The sequence below is a fragment of the Chrysemys picta genome, chromosome 4 (genome assembly GCF_011386835.1).
Source record: "Chrysemys picta bellii isolate R12L10 chromosome 4, ASM1138683v2, whole genome shotgun sequence".
In the NCBI taxonomy this organism is placed as follows: Eukaryota; Metazoa; Chordata; order Testudines; family Emydidae; genus Chrysemys; species Chrysemys picta.
This window is the reverse complement of record NC_088794.1, coordinates 120,444,355-120,463,844: the sequence shown is the minus strand read 5'-3', so window position 1 is coordinate 120,463,844 and position 19,490 is coordinate 120,444,355.

The following is a 19,490-nucleotide window of genomic DNA, read 5'->3' as shown; positions in this document are numbered from 1 at the left end:
TCATATGTAAAATATGGGAGGTAAGTTTCCCACTCTACTTGACACAAGTGAGTTCTCAGCTGAGGGATCGTGTCCGGTTTTGGGTGCCACATTTTAATAAAGATATGGACAAATTGGATGGAGTCCTGTGGAAAGCAACAAAAATGATAAAATGTTTAGAAACCCTGACTGATTCACAGAGCTTAAAAAAATTCAGATATATGTAGTCTTGAGAAAAGAAGACTCAGCAGGGACCTGATAACATGTTAAAGGTTTCTAATATGTTAAAGGCTGTTATAAAGAGCACAGTTCAATTGTTCTCCATGTGCACTGAAGATAGGAAAAAAAATAATTATCTGAATCTGCAGCAAGGAAGATTTAGGTTAGATCTTAGGAAAAAGCTTTCTAACTGTAAAGATAATTAAGAACTGACAGGCTTCCAAGGGAGGGTTTTGAATCCCTGTCACCGGAGGTTTTAAGAACAAGTTAGACAAACACCTGTCAGCGATGGTCTAGGTCTACTTGATCCTGCTTCAGTATGGTGGGCTGGACTGGATGACTTATTGGGGTCCCTTCCAGCCCTGCATTGCTATGAATCAGTAGTGTGAGCTCTTCCTATAGTAAACTAATACGTTAGATTCATGGGGCACATATACACTGCAGCTGGGAGAATACTTCCCAGTGTAGGTAGACAGAGGTGCTATCTCTTGCTTGAGCCAGCATGCTAAAAATAGCAGTGTAGCAGTAGCTGGGGATAGCACAGGCTGGCCACCTGAGTCTAAACCCACCCAGACTCCCTGGCTTCACTGCTATTTTTAGCACGCTAGCTTGAGCAGAGCTAGCATGTGTCTGTCTACCTGCACTGGGGAGACAGGAACCATACCCCTCACTGCTGTCTAACTTTACAACTTTCACTCTGTTGCATGGTAAATGACAAATACTTTTTCATTACATTGTTCAACTTCATTAGCCATGCATCTTGTCTGCAGATATGACTGTATGCACATTTATGTATCTTATTGCATTCGTGGTTATGTACATACTCACCTGCTCTGCTCCAGGGATTTTTGGAGAGGGAGTGGGTTGGGTTTTTTTGTTGCTGTTTTTTTTTTTTTTTTTACATATATATGTCCACCACAGAAATAGTGTTAATTAAAATCTAGAGCACATTAAGACCACTTTCAAAAGTGGGGTCTCGTTTTATTTTGGAGAGTTTAGTTTAAAGACAACCCAAGTTATCTCAGGTTGAGAACCCCAATATTGAGCCAAAATCAATGGTCATTTTAAAAATAGTTTTCATTAATTTAACAAACTGTCTGGCAGAGGGACCTACGGAAGTTAAGAAAATTGGTTAATCAAAGTAAGACACAAATTCAGTTAAAATTCATAATTTTCTTTTTATTCACAGTCTCCCTATATCTTAAAGAAACATCCCACAACATAGACCCTCAGATTAATGAGCTAGTGGACTTAGCCCAGTTCCTAAAGGGCAATTGCCCCCAATATAAAAACCATAATGACCATTACCACTAGTTGCACCTTTGCTTGCAACCTCAGCTGACATCATGGAGGATTGGCCATTAAGAATAAACTATGCTCTCATCCCTAATAAAGATTAGGGGTGTTAACAAAATCACTCCCCTAAATGACATAGCTGTGTCAGCAAAAACCTTAGCATATATGCACTTATTCCAGAAAAAATTCCTTTTGCCAGTAGAGCTAATTTAGTTTTGGGAACTGATATAACCTACACCAACAAAAAACCTGTTTTTATGGTATAAGCTGCCTTTCCACAAGAAGCATTTGCCAGTATTATTATAACCATACTGGCAAACCCTTTCAACGCCAGGTCTACACTACAGATTTTTGTCCATACAGCTGTGTCAGAAGTGTGAAGAGGTGTGATCTCAGATGGTATAGCTGTGCTGGCAGAAGTCCCTATTGGAGACATAGCTATACTTCTAAAGCTGCATTTCACTCATAGGGGGTGGTTTCACTATACTGGTTTAAACGCAGCATTACCTATACAGCTGCATCCACCCTAAGAGCCTTTGCTGGAACCAGTATTCCTATCCTGATAAAGTGCTCCTAATGCAGATGTGGCCCAAGTGAATACAAGAACATTTTAAAGGTGCTTACATTGCCATTGCTATCCTTATTCTGTGGCTAAACAGAAGACACTAGTCGCCATTATTTTCCATCCAGTTTATATTATCAGCACTAAATCCACTTAAAAATAGCACTCTAAGGTTGTTATGAGTTGCCTACAATCCCGGGGATTGTAAGCACTTGACTTGCTTCATGTCTCAAAGGAAATGACTATGCTCTGACACACAATCACACCCATCATGCCACATTGCTTACAGATGGCATTTTTTTTTAATTTCTCAATATTATATGAAATGGAAGAGCACAGAATGGAATGCAACAGTTTTATCCAACCACCCAAACATGCACAAAAATTTGGGTTAAAATCGTTAGTGAGTCTATTTCCAAATTATTGCATTAATGAGAAATACACCTAACAGAAATGTCCCATAAACTAACCCTTCAACAAAGACATCACCAGGTGAAAAAGAAGATTCTAATAAAGCTCCTAAATACAATGCCAGTGTTATCAAAAGTGGCATTACCTGTACAGTAATTAGTGTACTTAATTTATTCAATGCACTTTGAAGATTTGCACGTAGGACTAATGTCTTTCTTACAATGGAACCCCAGAGGCAAAATGAAATAATAAGAGGCTAAAAAAATAATTGTTATGCATGGAAATGTTAAAAACTTCTCAGATAATAGGCATGACATGTTCTAGTAGGAGATTAGAGTTCAATGTTCTTATTGTTCTCTCCAGACAGCCCTAATTTGTTTCCAATTAGCAGAAAATGTATTGCAACTGACTTAACAGACCAAAGTGGTCACAGGAATATGGGCCCTGTGTGTGATCTTGCCACAGAAATCTGTTCTCTCTTGTGTTACCTTGTCATGAAAATTTGTCCCTTCTCAGTTGTCGGCCCTGTCTTTTTTTTCTATAGGATATCATTTGTGAGAACACATATTGACTTTAACATCCCCTCAACCACATTAGATGCCACTACAGAGAAGAGGATTTGTAGTTGCTCTGGTGGAAATAATAATGGAGTAATTGAAACCAATTATCATACTGTATTTAAGCCACTTGTAACGGGCTGCAAGGATCTTGCATGAGAATTACACAATGTTCAAAGATTAATGAACTTCTGTTCTCAATGTGTTTTTTTCCAGGCAGTTGTTAATGCCCCTAATCTTTAATACGAAAATGTTTTCTGCGTTGTTGTAGGAGCAGGTAATTGTTTCCTTACGAGTCTAATCTTTCTGAGGCCTTTGCAATGTGGTGTGAGCCACTGTGGGCACTGCGGAGAAAGGCAAAGCTGAAAAAGGGAAGAGCACTGTCTCAAAGATACAATAACGGACACTTGCTTTGATGTGACCCCTTGCCCCTCCTTCCACGTAAAAGTTGGAAATTCTTTTAATTCCTCCCCCCCCTCCCCACTTTGCTAAGCTGTGTTTCAAAGGTCAGGAAACTGAAGAAATGCGGATGTTAACATCTCAAAAGGGAAACCGCTTCAAGAAATGAATGAAAAAATACCAAGTTCACACACAGAGAGTTCATTTAATTCCCCATGTGGGTGTGACACTCCCACTAGAAAAGTGTGTTAACCCTTTCCTTGCAAGAGAACACCTCTGCAGTCACATGGACATCATATGATTAGAATGGAATACAGATCTATTCAATTATTGAGCGCAGGCATGATTCTAGTTCCAGTGGATAGTGACCCAAGTTACTGATGTCCAATGGTGACCTGTGTGAAATTAGTTGGTGAGTTCACAGTTGACAAGTGTCCATAAAACACAAAAACCCAACCATACTAGGCAATGCCAGTTGTTATGCTTGTAGGCAGTCTTAGGGAATTTAATGCTGGTGAAATATATCAGATTAACAGCATCATATACAGTTATATACATATATATCATATACATATATCATTTACATTGCTGCTAATCTGGCATATTTCACCAGCACTAAATTCACTATTAAAAATAATGTATTTGTTTAGCACTTCAAAAATGCCAGGAAGTTACCAGGAGTTATGGGAATGTATCCATGTGACAGCACATTGGGTTGTAGAATAGCTGTGAAATTATTGTTTTGTTTATGTTGCTCTTCCAGGGCCAGTGCTTCCATTTAGGCAACCTGGGGGGGGGCGGCATTTTGCCGCCCTTGGCGGCAATTCAGTGGCTGGGGGTCCTTCCGCGCTCCAGGTCTTCGGCGGCAATTCTGCGGCGGGTCCTTCACTCACTCCGGGACCCGCTGCCGAAGTGCCCCGAAGACCGGGAGTGCAGAAGGACACCCTCCCCCCCCCCCCGCTGCAGAATTGCTGACGACGAAGGACCCCCGCCTAGGGTTCCAAAAACCCTGGCGCCGCTCCTGTGCTCTTCATTTTCATTTCTTTTAATTCTCTCAAATCGTCTATAGAATTGGTATTGTGATATCCCCTGGCTATGTCCCTTCCGCCAGTGCAACTGAGCAACTGATTCCCCATTTACTATATATATATAGTGTTACTGTTGGAAAGCTAAGGAGCTGTAGGTGGAATAATTGGAAAGGTAGGGGGTGTGAAAAGGGGAAGCAGCTGTGAATCTTTGGGGGAAGAAATGATAGAACAGATCTTTGAAGGACACTGCCGAGTTACTCTGTAAGCCACAGTATAAAAATCCACTTGGAGAGGCAGTGTGGTCCAGTGATAAGACAATGGACTGAGAGTTAGGAGACCTGAGATCTATTTCTGCCACTGATTTGATCTGGGACCTTGGGCAAGTCACTTTACCACTCTGTGCCTTAGTTTCCTTAACTGTAAAATAAGGAAAATAATATTTACCCTTCTTGGTAAAATACTATAAAATCTACCAGTAAAAATGGTATATATATATATATCATAATATGCTAATGTTATAATAATTATTATTTTTAGTTCTTGAGTACAATTGGCAACAATTTACATAGGGAAAAACAAAGCCATTTTATATATGTCCTTATATCTCAAAGGGTTCTGAAGGACTCTACAAACTATTACAGCCACCTCAAGGGTAGAACCCACAGCAAATTAACGATACTCAGTAATACTTCATAATATATTAGCATAGGAAGTAAAGAATAAAATATCCAAAGTGAGGCCCCAATTCATGTAAACATCCCTGTTCAGGACGGCACCAGGGCATTTTCTTAAGTGCTGTCCTCACTAGTTATGGACTTCAACACATGCTTAAATGCTTTCTTGAATTTGGGCCTAAAAATACAGGAGGAATATATGAAGTTGTCTCTTTTCCAAGATGAACAGTCCCCATCTTTTTAATCTCCCCTCATATGGAAATTGTTCAATATCCATAATCATTTTTATTGCCCTTTTCTGTACCTTTTCCAATTCTAAAATATCTTTTTTGAGATGGGGCGACCAGAACTGCATGCAGTATTCCATATGTGGGAGTACCAGGGGTTTATGTAGTGGCATTATTATATTTTCTGTCTTATTATCTAGTCCTTTCTGAATGGTTCCTAACATTCTGTTAGCTCTTTTGACTGCTGCTGCATACTGAGCAGATGTTTTCAGAGAACTCTCTATGATAACTCCAAGATTTCTTTCTTGAGTAGTAACAGCTAATGTATACCCTACCATTTTGCATGTATAGTTGGGATTATGTTTTCCGATGTGCATTACTTTGCACCCATCTATATTGAATTAATCTGCCATTTTGTTGCCCAGTCATCCAGTTTTGTGAGATCCCTATGTAAGTCTTTCCAGTGTGCTTTGGCCTTAACTATCTTGAGTAATTTTGCATTGTCTGCAAACTTTGCCACCTCATTGTTTATCTCCTTTTCCAGATAATTTATGAATATGTTGAACAGCACTGGTCCCAGTACAGATCCTTGGTGGATTTACCACTTTCCATTGTGTGGGACCTTGTCAAAGGGTTTCTGAAAGTCCTAGTACATTATATTCACTGGATTGTCCTTGTCCAGTTGTATATTAGAATTCTTTGAGGGGGTCAACAGATTGGTAAAGCATGATTTCCTTTTACAAAAGCCACGTTGACTCTTCCCCAACAAATTGTGTTCATCTATGTGTCTGTTAATTTTGTTCTTTACTATAGTTTCAATCAGTATGCCTGGCACTGAAATTAGGTTTACTAGCCTGTAACTGCCAGGAACACCTCTGGATCCTTTTTTTTTTTTTTTAATTTCCATTATATTAGCTATCCTCCAGTCATCTGGTACAGAGGCGGATTTAAGTGATAGATTATATACCACACTTAGTAGTTCTGCAATTTCATATCTGAGCTTATTCAGAACTCTTGGGTGAATTCCAAAACCTCCTCTTCTGATGCCTCAGCCTGGGATAGTTCCTCAGATATGTCACCTAAAAAGAATGTCTCAGGTATGGGAATCTCCCTCACATCCTCTGCAGTGAAGAACAATGCAAATAATTCACTTAGCTTCTCCGCAATGGCCTTGTCTTCCCTGAGTGCTCCTTTAGTACCTCAGTCATCCAGTGGCCCCGCTCATGACTTGGCAGGATTCCTGCTTTTGATGTACCTAAAAAATGGTGTCCGTTTTTGTGGGTTTTGCTCAGTGTTCTTCAGATTCTTTTTTGCCCCCCTAATTATACTTTAACACTTGACTTACCAGAGTTTATGCTTCTTTCTATTTTCCTAGGTATGATTTGACTTCTAATTTTTAAAGGATGCCTTTTTGCCTCTAGCCACTTTTTTTACTCTGTTATTTAGCCGTGGTGGCATATTTTGGTCCTTTTACTGTTTTGTTTTTGTTTGGTATACGTTTAGTTTGAGCCTCTATTACAATGTCTTTAAGCAGTTTACATGCAGCTTGCAGGCATTTCACTCTTGTGTCTGGTCCTTTTAATTTCCATTTCACTAGCTTTCTCGTTTTTGTGTAGTTCCTGTTCTAGAAGTTAAATGCTACTGAGGTGGGTTTCTTTGGATTTCACGTCCTACAAATTTAATTACACTGTGGTCATTATTCCTGAGTGGTTCAGCTACATTCACCTCTTGGACCACATCCAAGACTAAATCAAGAATTGCCTCTCCCCTAGTGGATTTCAGGACTAGCAGCTCCAAGAAGCAGTCAATAATGGTGTCCAGAATTTTTTTCTCTGCATCCTGCCCTGAGATAATATGCACCCAGTCAATGTGGAGATAGTTAAAATTCCCCAATATTACAGGTTTTTCTGTTTTTGTAGTCTCTTTAATGTTCTTTAGTTTTTCACGGTTACCATCCTGGTGAGGTCATCAGTAGTATATTTCTACTGCTATACTCTTATTATTCAAGCTTGGAATTTCTATCCATAGAGATTATATGATACTGTTGGATTCATTTAAGATTTTTATTATATTTGATGCTGTGCTTTTTCATATATAGTGCCATTCCCCCACCAGCACGACCTACTCTGTCATTTATATATATTTTGTACCATGGTCTTACCATGTTCCATTAATTATCATTGTTCCACCAAGTTTCTGTGATGCCTATTAAATCAATATCCTCCTTTAATAACAGGCACTCAAGTTCACCCATCTTAGCATTTAGATGTCTAGCATTTGTATACAAGCACTTATAAAAATTGTCAATACTTAGTTGTCTGCCTTCATAATGCGATGTAATTGAATGGGAATCTTTTTTCATTTGACCGTATCTCTTCAGTTCCTACCTGTACTTTATCAATTTGTATCCACTCCTCTTTACTAGAATATAGAGTATCCCCTTTAATAATTCTTCCCCTAATGGATATGTCTGCCTGAATTGGTGCTCCTTTGCACCGGTCAGCTTTTCCCTGGCCTTTAGTTTAAAAATTCCTGAACTTGTTTTTATTTTACAGACCAGCAATCTAACTCCATTTTAATTTAGGTGAAGCCTATCCTTCCTGTATAGGCTCCTCCTTTCCCCAAAGGTTCCCCAGTTTCTAATAAAACTAAATCCTTCCTCCCTTCACCATTGTTTCATCCAGACAATGAGATTCTGTAATTCTGCCTGTCTAATTGCCCCTGCACATGGGATGGGAAGCATTTCAGAGAATGCTACCATTGTGATCCTGGATTTAAATTTCTTACCTAGCATCTGAAATTTAGCCTCCAGGACTTCTCTCCTACTTCTCCCTATGTCACTGGTATCTACATGTACCTCAGCACTGCACAGAAGTCTCTCTAGATGTCTTGAGAAGTCCACAACCTTTGCACTTAGCGGGCAATTTACAATGTGGCTCTCCCTGTCCACCTGGGGACTAACTTCCAAAGTGGATTAAATAATTTGGAAAAAGGCACTTTTATTCCAGTAAAAGTGCAACCATACATGGAATTATTCTAGAACTCCATGTGTACAGAAGGCCTTAGATTTTGAACCCTGACAAGAACACAACCTGAAATAAAATGACCAGATTACATAGCATATTGCAAGCAAAGAATAACACACTGCTTTTTTTTTAATCCCCTGAAGCATATAAGTAATATATATGTTATTCTTCAACTTGCCGTATTTCCAGCTATGGGGTATATATTAATTAAGTGACAAACTCCAAAACTTACCCTTCATTATTTTACAGTTGGATAGAGGATTGAAATAAATTTAATTCCAGTTTATTTGTTAGAAACTGGGCTGTGAGCCGTCATGCTTAATGGGTGGAGCAGGAGCCAGGCTTAGTGGGCAGATCCAAACCATGGATCAGAGCCAGAATCAGGAACCATTAGTTATGCCAAGGGTTAGAGATGGAATCATGAACCAGGGTCCGGGTGAGGAAGCTGGAACCAGGAGCAAGGTGGGGGAATGGGACTAGGAGCAGGCTGGAGCAACACAGAAGCAAGGCAAGGAGAAGCAAAAACAGGGAGGTTCACAGCTATGCAGGCGTGATCACATTGAGCAGCCAGAGAATTGCTGCTGTTGCACTTAAAAGCCAGACAGCTACCTTTCCTGACCAGTCAAGTGGTGCAGTCAGTCAAGTAGCCTGCTGCATGCCAGCTGTTCCTGTTGGGTTGCCAAGAGACTAACTCTGCTGCAGACCCTGATCCCTGACACTATCGTAATCTCTCTTCCTAACCGGCCCATGTGATCACCAGGTTTATTTTTCTTCATGTTGCAACTCCTATCATTGCAATGCACAATGCAGGCAATTCAGCTGATGTCAATGGCTAAGCAAATAAACAAAGCATCTGGCTTTGAATACTACTGTTAGAACCTATCCCTGATTTACAAATAAAGTTTCCTTAATTAAGTGGAGGGGGGACAGAACAAAACAAATATCTAGTTATCCCCTTATGAAGGGAAAACAATTCATTTTATGTTGTTGAACTAATTTGGATGGCTTTTAAAAAGGAGAAAAATTATGTTGTTTTTCAGCAAAGTTAAGGGCCCAGTTCTACTACTGTGTTCACATGTGTGGCTCCCATTTGAGTCAATAGGAGCCTGATATGTGCATCTGAATCCAGAATTTGGCCCTGAAGTGATTTGTGACTGATGGTGAATAGCAAATAAGTTCTCTAAGCATAGGTCAAGGATCTTTGCCGATATCTCCGACGTTTGACTGAGAGAATGCAAGGTCTTGCTACAACTTGTACCTCTGTAAACAATTCTGTCTTCCTGCTTTATATAAACAAGTTTCTCTTCAAAATGTAATAATGGTGATGGGAGAGGGAGATTTTTATTAAACAAAATAAGCTTAGTTCCTTAGACACTACCATCTGCTGTTATCAGCTCTAAAGGGGACACATCTTTAGCATGGCGTGCACTCTAACACGGTGCATGGATCTAGTGGTAAAGTTAGACACATGGCTCTCTATACACCATACCAGGACTGTCAAATTGAAGGGGATGTGAGGATTAAGATTCTAGAACTTTTGGGAAGGAAACCTTTACATCTTGATAGTGCATTATCAACCTATTGTGGCACTATGTCAAATTGCTGCAACTCAGTATCTTCATGAAGTGAAGCTCTTGTCTTGTATCATCCTAAAGGTGTTCCCCTTCCAGGGCTGGGAAGTAGTCTGTAGAAAATTGTACATATAGAATAAGGAGTGCAATATTCAGCTATAATTGCCACCAGTTGTGGGTGAAAGGAGTGTTTTGTTCTTACTGGAACTCAGCATTATTGAAAGGAATCCACCGTGTAGGGCTGGAAAAAGTTTAAAGCACAGGTGGAATTTTCAGCATCCAGGACTCTATATATTGCCAATATTTTCAAAGCTCTGTGGCATACACTGATATTTCAATCCTGGGCATCCAGCAGGTAGAGGCTGCTAACTGTGAGAATATAGGAGCTTTGATAGAGGTGATGTGTTTGGTATGGAAACCTAGATATATTGGAGGGGTTTTGTGATGTGGGCAAATGGAAATTAAGAACATAAAAATGACCGTACTGGGTCAGACCAAAGGTCCATCTAGCCCAGTATCCTGTCTACCGACAGTGGCCAATGCCAGATGCCCCAGAGGGAGTGAACCTAACAGGTAATGATCAAGAGATCTCTCTCCTGCCATCCATCTCCACCCTCTGACAAACAGAGGCTAGGGACACCATTCCTTACCCATCCTGCCTAATAGCCATTAATGGATTTAACCTCCATGCATTTATCCAGTTCTCTCTTAAACGCTATTATAACCTCCTCAGGCAAGGAGTTCCACAAGTTGACTGTGTGCTGTGTGAAGAAGAACTTCCTTTTATTTGTTTGAAACCTGCTGCCCATTAATTTCATTTGGTGGCCCTTAGTTCTTGTATTATGGGGACAAGTAAATAACTTTTCCTTATTTACTTTCTCCACATCACTCATGATTTTATATACTTCTATCATATCCTCCCCTTAGTCTCCTCTTTTCCAAGCTGAAAAGTCCTAGCCTCTTTAATCTCTCCTCATATGGGACCCGTTCCAAACCCCTAATCATTTTAGTTGCCCTTCTCTGAATCTTTTCTAATGCCAGTATATCTTTTTTGAGATGAGGAGACCACATCTGTACACAGTATTCAAGATGTGGGCATACCATCGATTTATATAAGGGCAATAAAATACTCCGTCTTATTATCTATCCCCTTTTTAATGATTCCTAACATCCTGTTTGCTTTTTTGACCACCACTGCACACTGCGTGGACGTCTTCAGAGAACTATCCATGATGTCTCCAAGATCTTTTTCCTGATTTGTTGTAGCTAAATTAGCCCCCATCATATTGTATGTATTGTTGGGGTTATTTTTTCCAAAGTGCATTACTTTATATTTATCCACATTAAATTTCATTTGCCATTTTGTTGCCCAATCACTTAGTTTTGTGTGATCTTTTTGCAGTTCTTCACAGTCTTCTTTGGTCTTAACTATCTTGAGCAGTTTAGTATCATCTGCAAACTTTGCCACCTCAGTTTTTACCCCTTTCTCCAGATCATTTATGAATAAGTTGAATAGGATTGGTCCTAGGACTGACCCTTAGGGAACACCACTAGTTACCCCTCTCTATTCTGAGAATTTACCATTTTTTCCTACCCTTTGTTCCCTGTCTTTTAACCAGTTCTCAATCCATGAAAGGACCTTCCCTTTTATCCCATGACAACTTAATTTATGTAAGAGCCTTTGGTGAGGGACCTTGTCAAAGGCTTTCTGGAAATCTAAGTACACTATGTCCACTGGATCCCCCTTGTCCACATGTTTGTTGACCACTTCAAAGAACTCTAATAGATTAGTAAGACACGATTTCCCTTTACAGAAGCCATATTGACTTTTGCCCAACAATTTATGTTCTTCTATGTGTCTGACAATTTTATTCTTTACTATCGTTTCAACTAATTTGCCTGGTACTGACATTAGACTTACTGTTCTGTAATTGCCGGGATCACCTCTAGAGCCCTTTTTAAATATTGGCGTTACATTAGCTAACTTCCAGTCATTGGGTACAGAAGCCGATTTAAAGGACAGGTTACAAACCTTAGTTAATAGTTCCGCAACTTCACATTTGAGTTCTTTCAGAACTCTTGGGTGAATGCCATCTGGTCCCGGTGACTTGTTACTGTTAAGTTTATCAATTAATTCCTAAACCTCCTCTAATGACACTTCAATCTGTGACAATTCCTCAGATTTGTCACCTACAAAAGCCGGCTCAGGTTTGGGAATCTCCCTAACATCCTCAGCCATGAAGACTAAAGCAAAGAATCCATTTAGTTTCTTCGCAATGACTTTATCGTCTTTAAGCCCTCCTTTTGTATCTCGATCATACAGGGGCCCCACTGGTTGTTTAGCAGGCTTCCTGCTTCTGATGTACTTAAAAAACATTTTGTTATTACCTTTTGAGTTTTTGGCTAGCCGTTCTTCAAACTCCTCTTTGGCTTTTCTTATTACATTTTTACACTTAATTTGGCAGCGTTTATGCTCTTTTCTATTTGCCTCACTAGGATTTGACTTCCACTTTTTAAAAGATGCCTTTTTATCTCTCACTGCTTCTTTTACCTGGTTGTTAAGCCACGGTGGCTCTTTTTTAGCTCTTTTACTGTGTTTTTTTAATATGGGGTATACATTTAAGTTGGGCCTCTATTATAATGTCTTTGAAAAGCTTCCATGCAGCTTGCAGGGATTTCACTTTAGTCACTGTACCTTTTAATTTCTGTTTAACTAACCCCCTCATTTTTGCATAGTTTCCCTTTCTGAAATTAAATGCCACAGTGTTGGGCTGTTGAAATATTCTTCCCACCACAGGGATGTTATTATATTATGGTCACTATTTCCAAGCGGTCCTGTTATAGTTACCTCTTGGACCAGCTCCTGCACTCCACTCAGGACTAAATTAAGATAGATAAGACCAACCAGCTGCCATACTGGCCAAATATGGGTTTTGAACCCACATCTCAGGGCTTTGTCCACTGAATAGTGCTATTTTAGTGAAATGCCACATCCATAGTAAGACAGTAGTTTGGCTTGGTACAGTGTGATATTCTTATGTTAAACTCTCAGACAAAAATTGCTAAATTGATGTTACCAGCTTCATACTGTATACATAGTTTCAGCTTGAATACAGATCATATGCAGTTGGAATATAATGCATACTATTGATCTTGGGTTTTTTCCCAGTCTGTATCTTAGCTTCTAGCCTTGATCTTAAAAGTTAAGATGGATGTTAGGTATTATTATCTAGCAGAAAGGATAAAAAATCAATTTTATCTCCCGGTACTTCATTCCCTCATCTTCTAGAGCCCAAGCACTGGGGCTGTAACAACCAACAGCATAAAATCATTTATAAGCTGGTGTTATGACAACTTTTGGCACAGGAATACATTACTATATGTTCCCTGATGCTCATGAAATCAACTTTCTGATTAAAGATACTAAAAGGGTATGGCAACCAATCAACTCTTTTTAATGGGCGTAATAATTTCATAAAGCATCACATTGCAGGAGAGTGGGAGCAGCATCCAGGCTGAGGGAACTGTGAGGTAAATATGTTTTCCGATAGGACTGACGGTGATAAGGGACAATGAGAAATAATGTTGTATGTTCTTTGTCTTTTATTTACATTTTAAAGGTGACCTGTAGAGGCAAATACTGATAATTCTAGTAACTTTAGCCTTAATTTCACTAAAGGGTATATAAAATAAGGAAGTTTAGTCTAGTTAAAATAACAGGGCTTTTGGGTTCTGTTTCCAGACAATTTGCTTTAAAGGCCCTGGGTCCAACAGTCCTGAACATCCACAATTCCGGTTAAAGTCAATAGGCACAGCGGAGTGCCAAGTGCCCCTGAAAATCAATCCCTTAGCTCTCCTGTGCTTCAGTAATAGCTATACCTGCCCCACAGAGAGATGAGGGCAAGGAGCTCCACATGAGGCTTAATGATTGCAAAGTATTTAGAGATCTTCCAAGGAGAGGTGCTCTAAGTGAAAAGTAATCAGAGATGGGCTCCCACTTGCTCTGAACCCCAGCTCCCACTTGAACTTTGGGGAGGTTTGAATCAAGATCCAAGCATCCCAACTGAAGCTTCTGTGATAGGCCGAAGTAGAACACCAAGGCCCTGACCCTGCAAACTGTTATGCCTGTGCTTAACTACTTTCAGGCTTAAAGTTAAGCACAGACATAAATCTTTGCAGGCTCAGAGCTCAAACACAGACACTTAGAGTTTGGTTCCAGAACCAGAGTTGAACTTCACAGCTTGGATCCATCTCTATTGTCTGAATAAACAAAAAAACTTGCATTGTACTTTTATTATTTATTATTATAACAGATCCAGTCTATTTAAACATTCCTGATTCTTTTCTGTGGTCAGGCTTGATGTTCCAGCATAGTCATGCAAATAGAGATGCCACTGCATAGTGCATGGTACACATCACATTACAGCTGGCTGGCCGTGATGGGGAGTGAATGTGAAATCTTTACCAATCCGTTTTGGATTTCAGAAAAGCTTTGATTAAGGTTCAGTTTGAATTTGAGGCACAGAGATGGGGTGGGAGGCAGTGGCAGGTGTTACATATTGTATTGGAACTTGATCAGTTCTCTTAATGCTGAGTTCTCTAAATTATATTGGAGGACTGAACCAGCACACAGATGGCCCAGGATTGGGGGATGAAAAGGCCACCTTTGTACCCATTGCCCTGTACTGTGTTTTAGAATCCTTAACTTTAGCTGAGGGGCTGGGCCTGTGTCTCCTTGTCTTTCCTAACCTTTTAAAATATCTTTGATCCATTCCCCCTTCATCCTTCATGATTTAATTTGCAGCATATAGGCCCAATTCTGCTTTCAGCTGCACCAGTACATCTCTGGGTTAACTCCACTGAAATCTGATTTACACAGATTTGTATAACTGAAGGCAACACTGAACCATTTTTTCCGCTTTTTTCATTGCTTTAACATGCTAATTGGCTTATGCTTGTATATAATACATACTCATGTAATATTGACCATGAAATGTTAATAAAAATGGAACAGAAAAAATTATCAAGCTCCATTAACATTATTTAACTAAGCTGATTATACTTTTAAAAAGCAATTGTGCTAACTGTAGGTTGACCAATAAAATAGTGGGATGCTATCAAGACAAAAAAAAAAGGAGAGAGAGCAAGAGAGAGCTAGCTTGATTCTGCTTTCATTTAAAATAGTCTAATGAGGAATAGCTGTATTGAAAGAAGAATTTTACATCCACTTGTCATCAATGTTAGTGACTGAACACAGTTCAAGGTTGTAGAGAATTAGTGGTTACATATTTTAAAAGATCAAATCCTTAACTGTTATTAATAACACCTTGGTTATGATAGCTGAACCTTTAAAAAATCCAATGTATTTTTCTCAATTTCAGTTTTACCAACACCAAGCTTTAAAAAAATCTTGACGTAGGCCCACAAAAATAGTGGGATTGTCTTGCAAATCACAATGTTTAGATAATAATAAAAGTTGTGGGGGTTTCTTTTTCTTTACCTTCTGGTTTCTGAGCCTTTAAACTGCACTTGGGTCATGTTGCTAAAACCATAAAGGCTAGAAACATTTTGGAGGTTTTTTAAGTGAAAGCGGTTGTCACCTTAATAGCATGACTCCAGGAGCTTGGCATTCCACAACACACCAAATATCACTCGCCTCATGCAATTTAAGTTTTTGTTTAATCTTTACACTTCACTCATCTTGAATTCAGGTAGATTTCTCAGTTTCACTTTCTATTTATAGTTATACAGTTTCACTTCCAGATTTTCATTCACTCATTTTGTTTTCAAAGGGGCATTTTGTAGCCCAAGTTTAAAGTGAATGAATATTGCTCTGAGATATGAAAAGCAGAAGCTTTACTAAGATGGAAAGGTTGTTATATCACAGTGTAACTAAACAGAACAAACCCCACTCGTTTTAATGATGTTTATACACGTGACAAGATATCTATGAAAATTATCCATGTGTGTTGTAAATATAAAACCTGACACTGAAGCCAATTTAAATCCCTATTAATCATACAGCAGGTAAAATAGTAATTTTGGTGTGCAACAATTCTGTATTTGTTATGTAAACAGCACTTATATGACACTCAATAGAAGATGAAATCCTGTTTTCATAACTAAAAACAAGCAATAAAGAGATAAATAATAATTCTTAACAATTTATATGTCCTCATTCTGCTGTGCTCTGGTCTAGTTCTCTGTATTCTTTTTGTAATGGATAATACACACACACACACACACACACACACACAGGATATGTTCTGAATGGTTCTGATATTTGGAGTCCATTCATATATGGGAATCCTGTAGTCTAGCATTGCTCTGCAGCTGCAGATCCCTTCTCTCCTCATCTGGTTGGTTTCTTCTAGCTCCCCCTCTTTAGTGGGAGTGGAAGTGATATGGAGTAATTCTTTCTTCCTCCCTCTTCACAGTGGAGGGGACAGGGAATCTGGTTTGTGGTTGGTGACACATTCTTCTCTTCTTGTCCTACAGAGAAGCAATGGAGCTATCAGTTCTTCTTTCACCTCCCCAAACCTCTTCTTCTCACAGAGGCCAGAGACGACTTCTGTTCACCATCATAGAGAGATCAGGTTGGGCTGTTGTATTAATACCACCACCACCACTTCAGAGACTCATTGGGCACAGGAATGGGAGAATGTAGCTCAAACACCTCCAGTTCTTCAGCAGAGCAGTGATTTGCTAGCTATGAGTGGTTTTAAATGTGTGTTATTTGGATCCCTCAGTGCTAGTACAATGGATCCTGAATATTGCTTCAGAATAACCCCAAATCAGCACATAATAGTAGGCAAATTAATCTGGATCTGAACCCAAATATCCCTGCTATTCTAGAAATTCAGAAAAAAAATTCACCCTTTAAAAAGGCATCCTTTAAAAAGTGGAAGTTAAATCCTAGTGAGGAAAATAGAAAGGAGCATAAACTCGGGGAAACGAAGTGATAAAAATATAATAAGGCAAGCCAAAAAATAATTTGAAGAACAGCTAGCTAAAGACTCAAAAAGTAATAGCAATTTTTTTTAAGAACATCAGAAGCAGGAAGCCTGCTAAACAACCAGTTGGGCCACTGGATGATTGAGATACTAAAGAAGCACTCAAGTCAGTTTTCAGAATGGAGAGAGGTAAATAGAGATGTCCCCTATGGGTCTGTAATAGGATCAGTCATATTCAACATATTCATAAATGATTTGGGAAAAGGGGTAAACAGTGAGGTGGCAAAAATTGCAGATGCTATAAAACTACTCAAGATACTTAAGTCCCAAGCAGACTGCGAAGAGCTACAAAATGATCTCAGGACACTGGGTGACTGGGCAACAAAATGGCAGATGAAATTCAATGTTGATAAATGTAAAATAGTGCACATTGGTAAACATAATCCCAACTATACATATAAAATGATGGGGTCTAACTTAGTTGTTGCCATTGGAGTCATTGTGGATAGTTTTCTGAAAATATCCACTCAATGTGTAGTGGCAGTCAAAAAAGTGAACAGAATGTTGGGAATCATTAAGAAGGAGATAGATAATAGGACAAAAATATCATATTGCCTCTATGGTAAATCCATGGTATGCCCACATCTTGAATAGCGGATGCAGATGTGGTTGTCCCATCTCAAAAAATATTTGAATTGAAAAAGGTTCAGAAAAGGGCAACAAAAATGATTAAGGGTATGGAATGGGTTCTGTATGAGGAGAGATTAATAAGATTGGAACTTTTCAGCTTGGAAAAGAGATGACTAAGGGAGATATAATAGAGGTCTATAAAATCATGACTGGTGTGGAGAAGGTAAATAAGGAAGTGTTATTTACTCCTCATAACACAAGAACAAAGGGTCATCAAATGAAATTAATAGGCAGCAGGTTTAAAACAAACAAAAGGAAGGTTTTTTTTAATACAACATACAGTCAACCTGTGGAACTCCTTGTCAGAAGATATTGTGAAGGCCAAGACTATAACAGGATTCAAAAAATAACTAGATAAGTTCATGGAGCTATTAGCGAGATGGGCAGCGATGGTGTCCCTAGCCTCTGTTTGCCAGAAGCTAGGAACAGGCGACAGGGGATGGATCACTTGATGATTACCTGTTCTGTTCATTCCCTCTGGGGCACCTGGCATTGACCACTGCCAGAAGACAAGATACTGGGCTAGATGGACCTTTGGTCTGACCCAGTATGAACATTCTTAATTCAGCTGTCAAACACATCTATATAACGGAAAGTGACCCATCTTTTTTATGAGCAAATCTTCCAAAGCAAATCTATAGAATCACAGAATTGTAGGGATTGAAGGGATATCAAGAAGTCATTTAGTCCAGCCTCCTGTGCTGAGGCAGGACCAAGTAAACCGAGGCCATCCTTGACAGGTGTTTGTCCAGCATGTTCTTGAAAACTTCGAAAAATGAGGCTTACACAGCTTCCCTTGGTAACGTATTCCAGTGCTTAACTATCCTTATAGTTAGGAACTTTTTCATAATATCTAACCTAAATTGCCCTTGCTCCAGATTAAGGTGATTTCTCCTTGTCCTATCTTCAGTGGAAATTAAGAACAATTGATCACCATCGTCTTTATAACAGCCCTTAATGTATTTGAAGACTATTATCAGGGTTCCTCTCAAGTCTTCTTTTCTCAAGACTAAGTATATCCAGATATTTTAACCTTTTCTCATAGAACAAGTTTCCTAAACCTTTTGATCATTTTTGGTTTTGCTTTTGCTGTTACTTTGCCTCAATCAAATTGAAAAGGATAAAATAAGGCCACATATGTGCCCTTATGATCAAAGTTCACGTTCCGTGAAGTGCATGTAAATCCATAAGAGTCAGTAGAAAACTAGTGTAAAATTAAGTTGATCTGTGTGTTTTGGAATGGTGTGTGTGGCTGGAAGGGGTAATACAGAGCATGGTATTCATGAGCAGAGTTGGACTGCTGACATGGAGCTGAAAAGAAATCCAGTCGGAAAAGCGACATGCAGAGATACAGTAACCATAGTGCATCAAAAAATCAGAAAGTGGAGCATATGTTTTTTGATACATTTCTGTGTGGACTTTGTGCCATGCAGATTTTTGGAATGGTATTTTCTATATAAAAGCTTTGGAGTTCCCATAGGAATGCATTATTTACCTTGAAGAGGATTGCTTTTGCCCTGCTAAAAGCCTGACTACACTTCTGGTTAAGGAACAGGATTGTTGTTAATCCAGTGGCCAGTGCTAACTGACAGCAAAAGAGTTTAGGAGACGAAAACAATGTTTTTGATGTTTGATTTCCTTTTACTTCAATTAAAAAGCCATTGAATTATTTTTAAAATACTTTATTCTGCTATTTTCTCTTTTCTGCCTCCCATAGTGATGCCCTCACCTGGGAAGCTGACATTCCATGACATGTGTGTGAAATACACAGATCATGCTTTCCCGGGAGAGAACCCATGGGGAAAAGAGAGGGAGGAAAAGCCTGTGAGATTCTTGTCATGGTGTTTTCCCTCTGTCATTTCATAGGGATGCATCTGTGGAACTCACTGGTGGTTCTG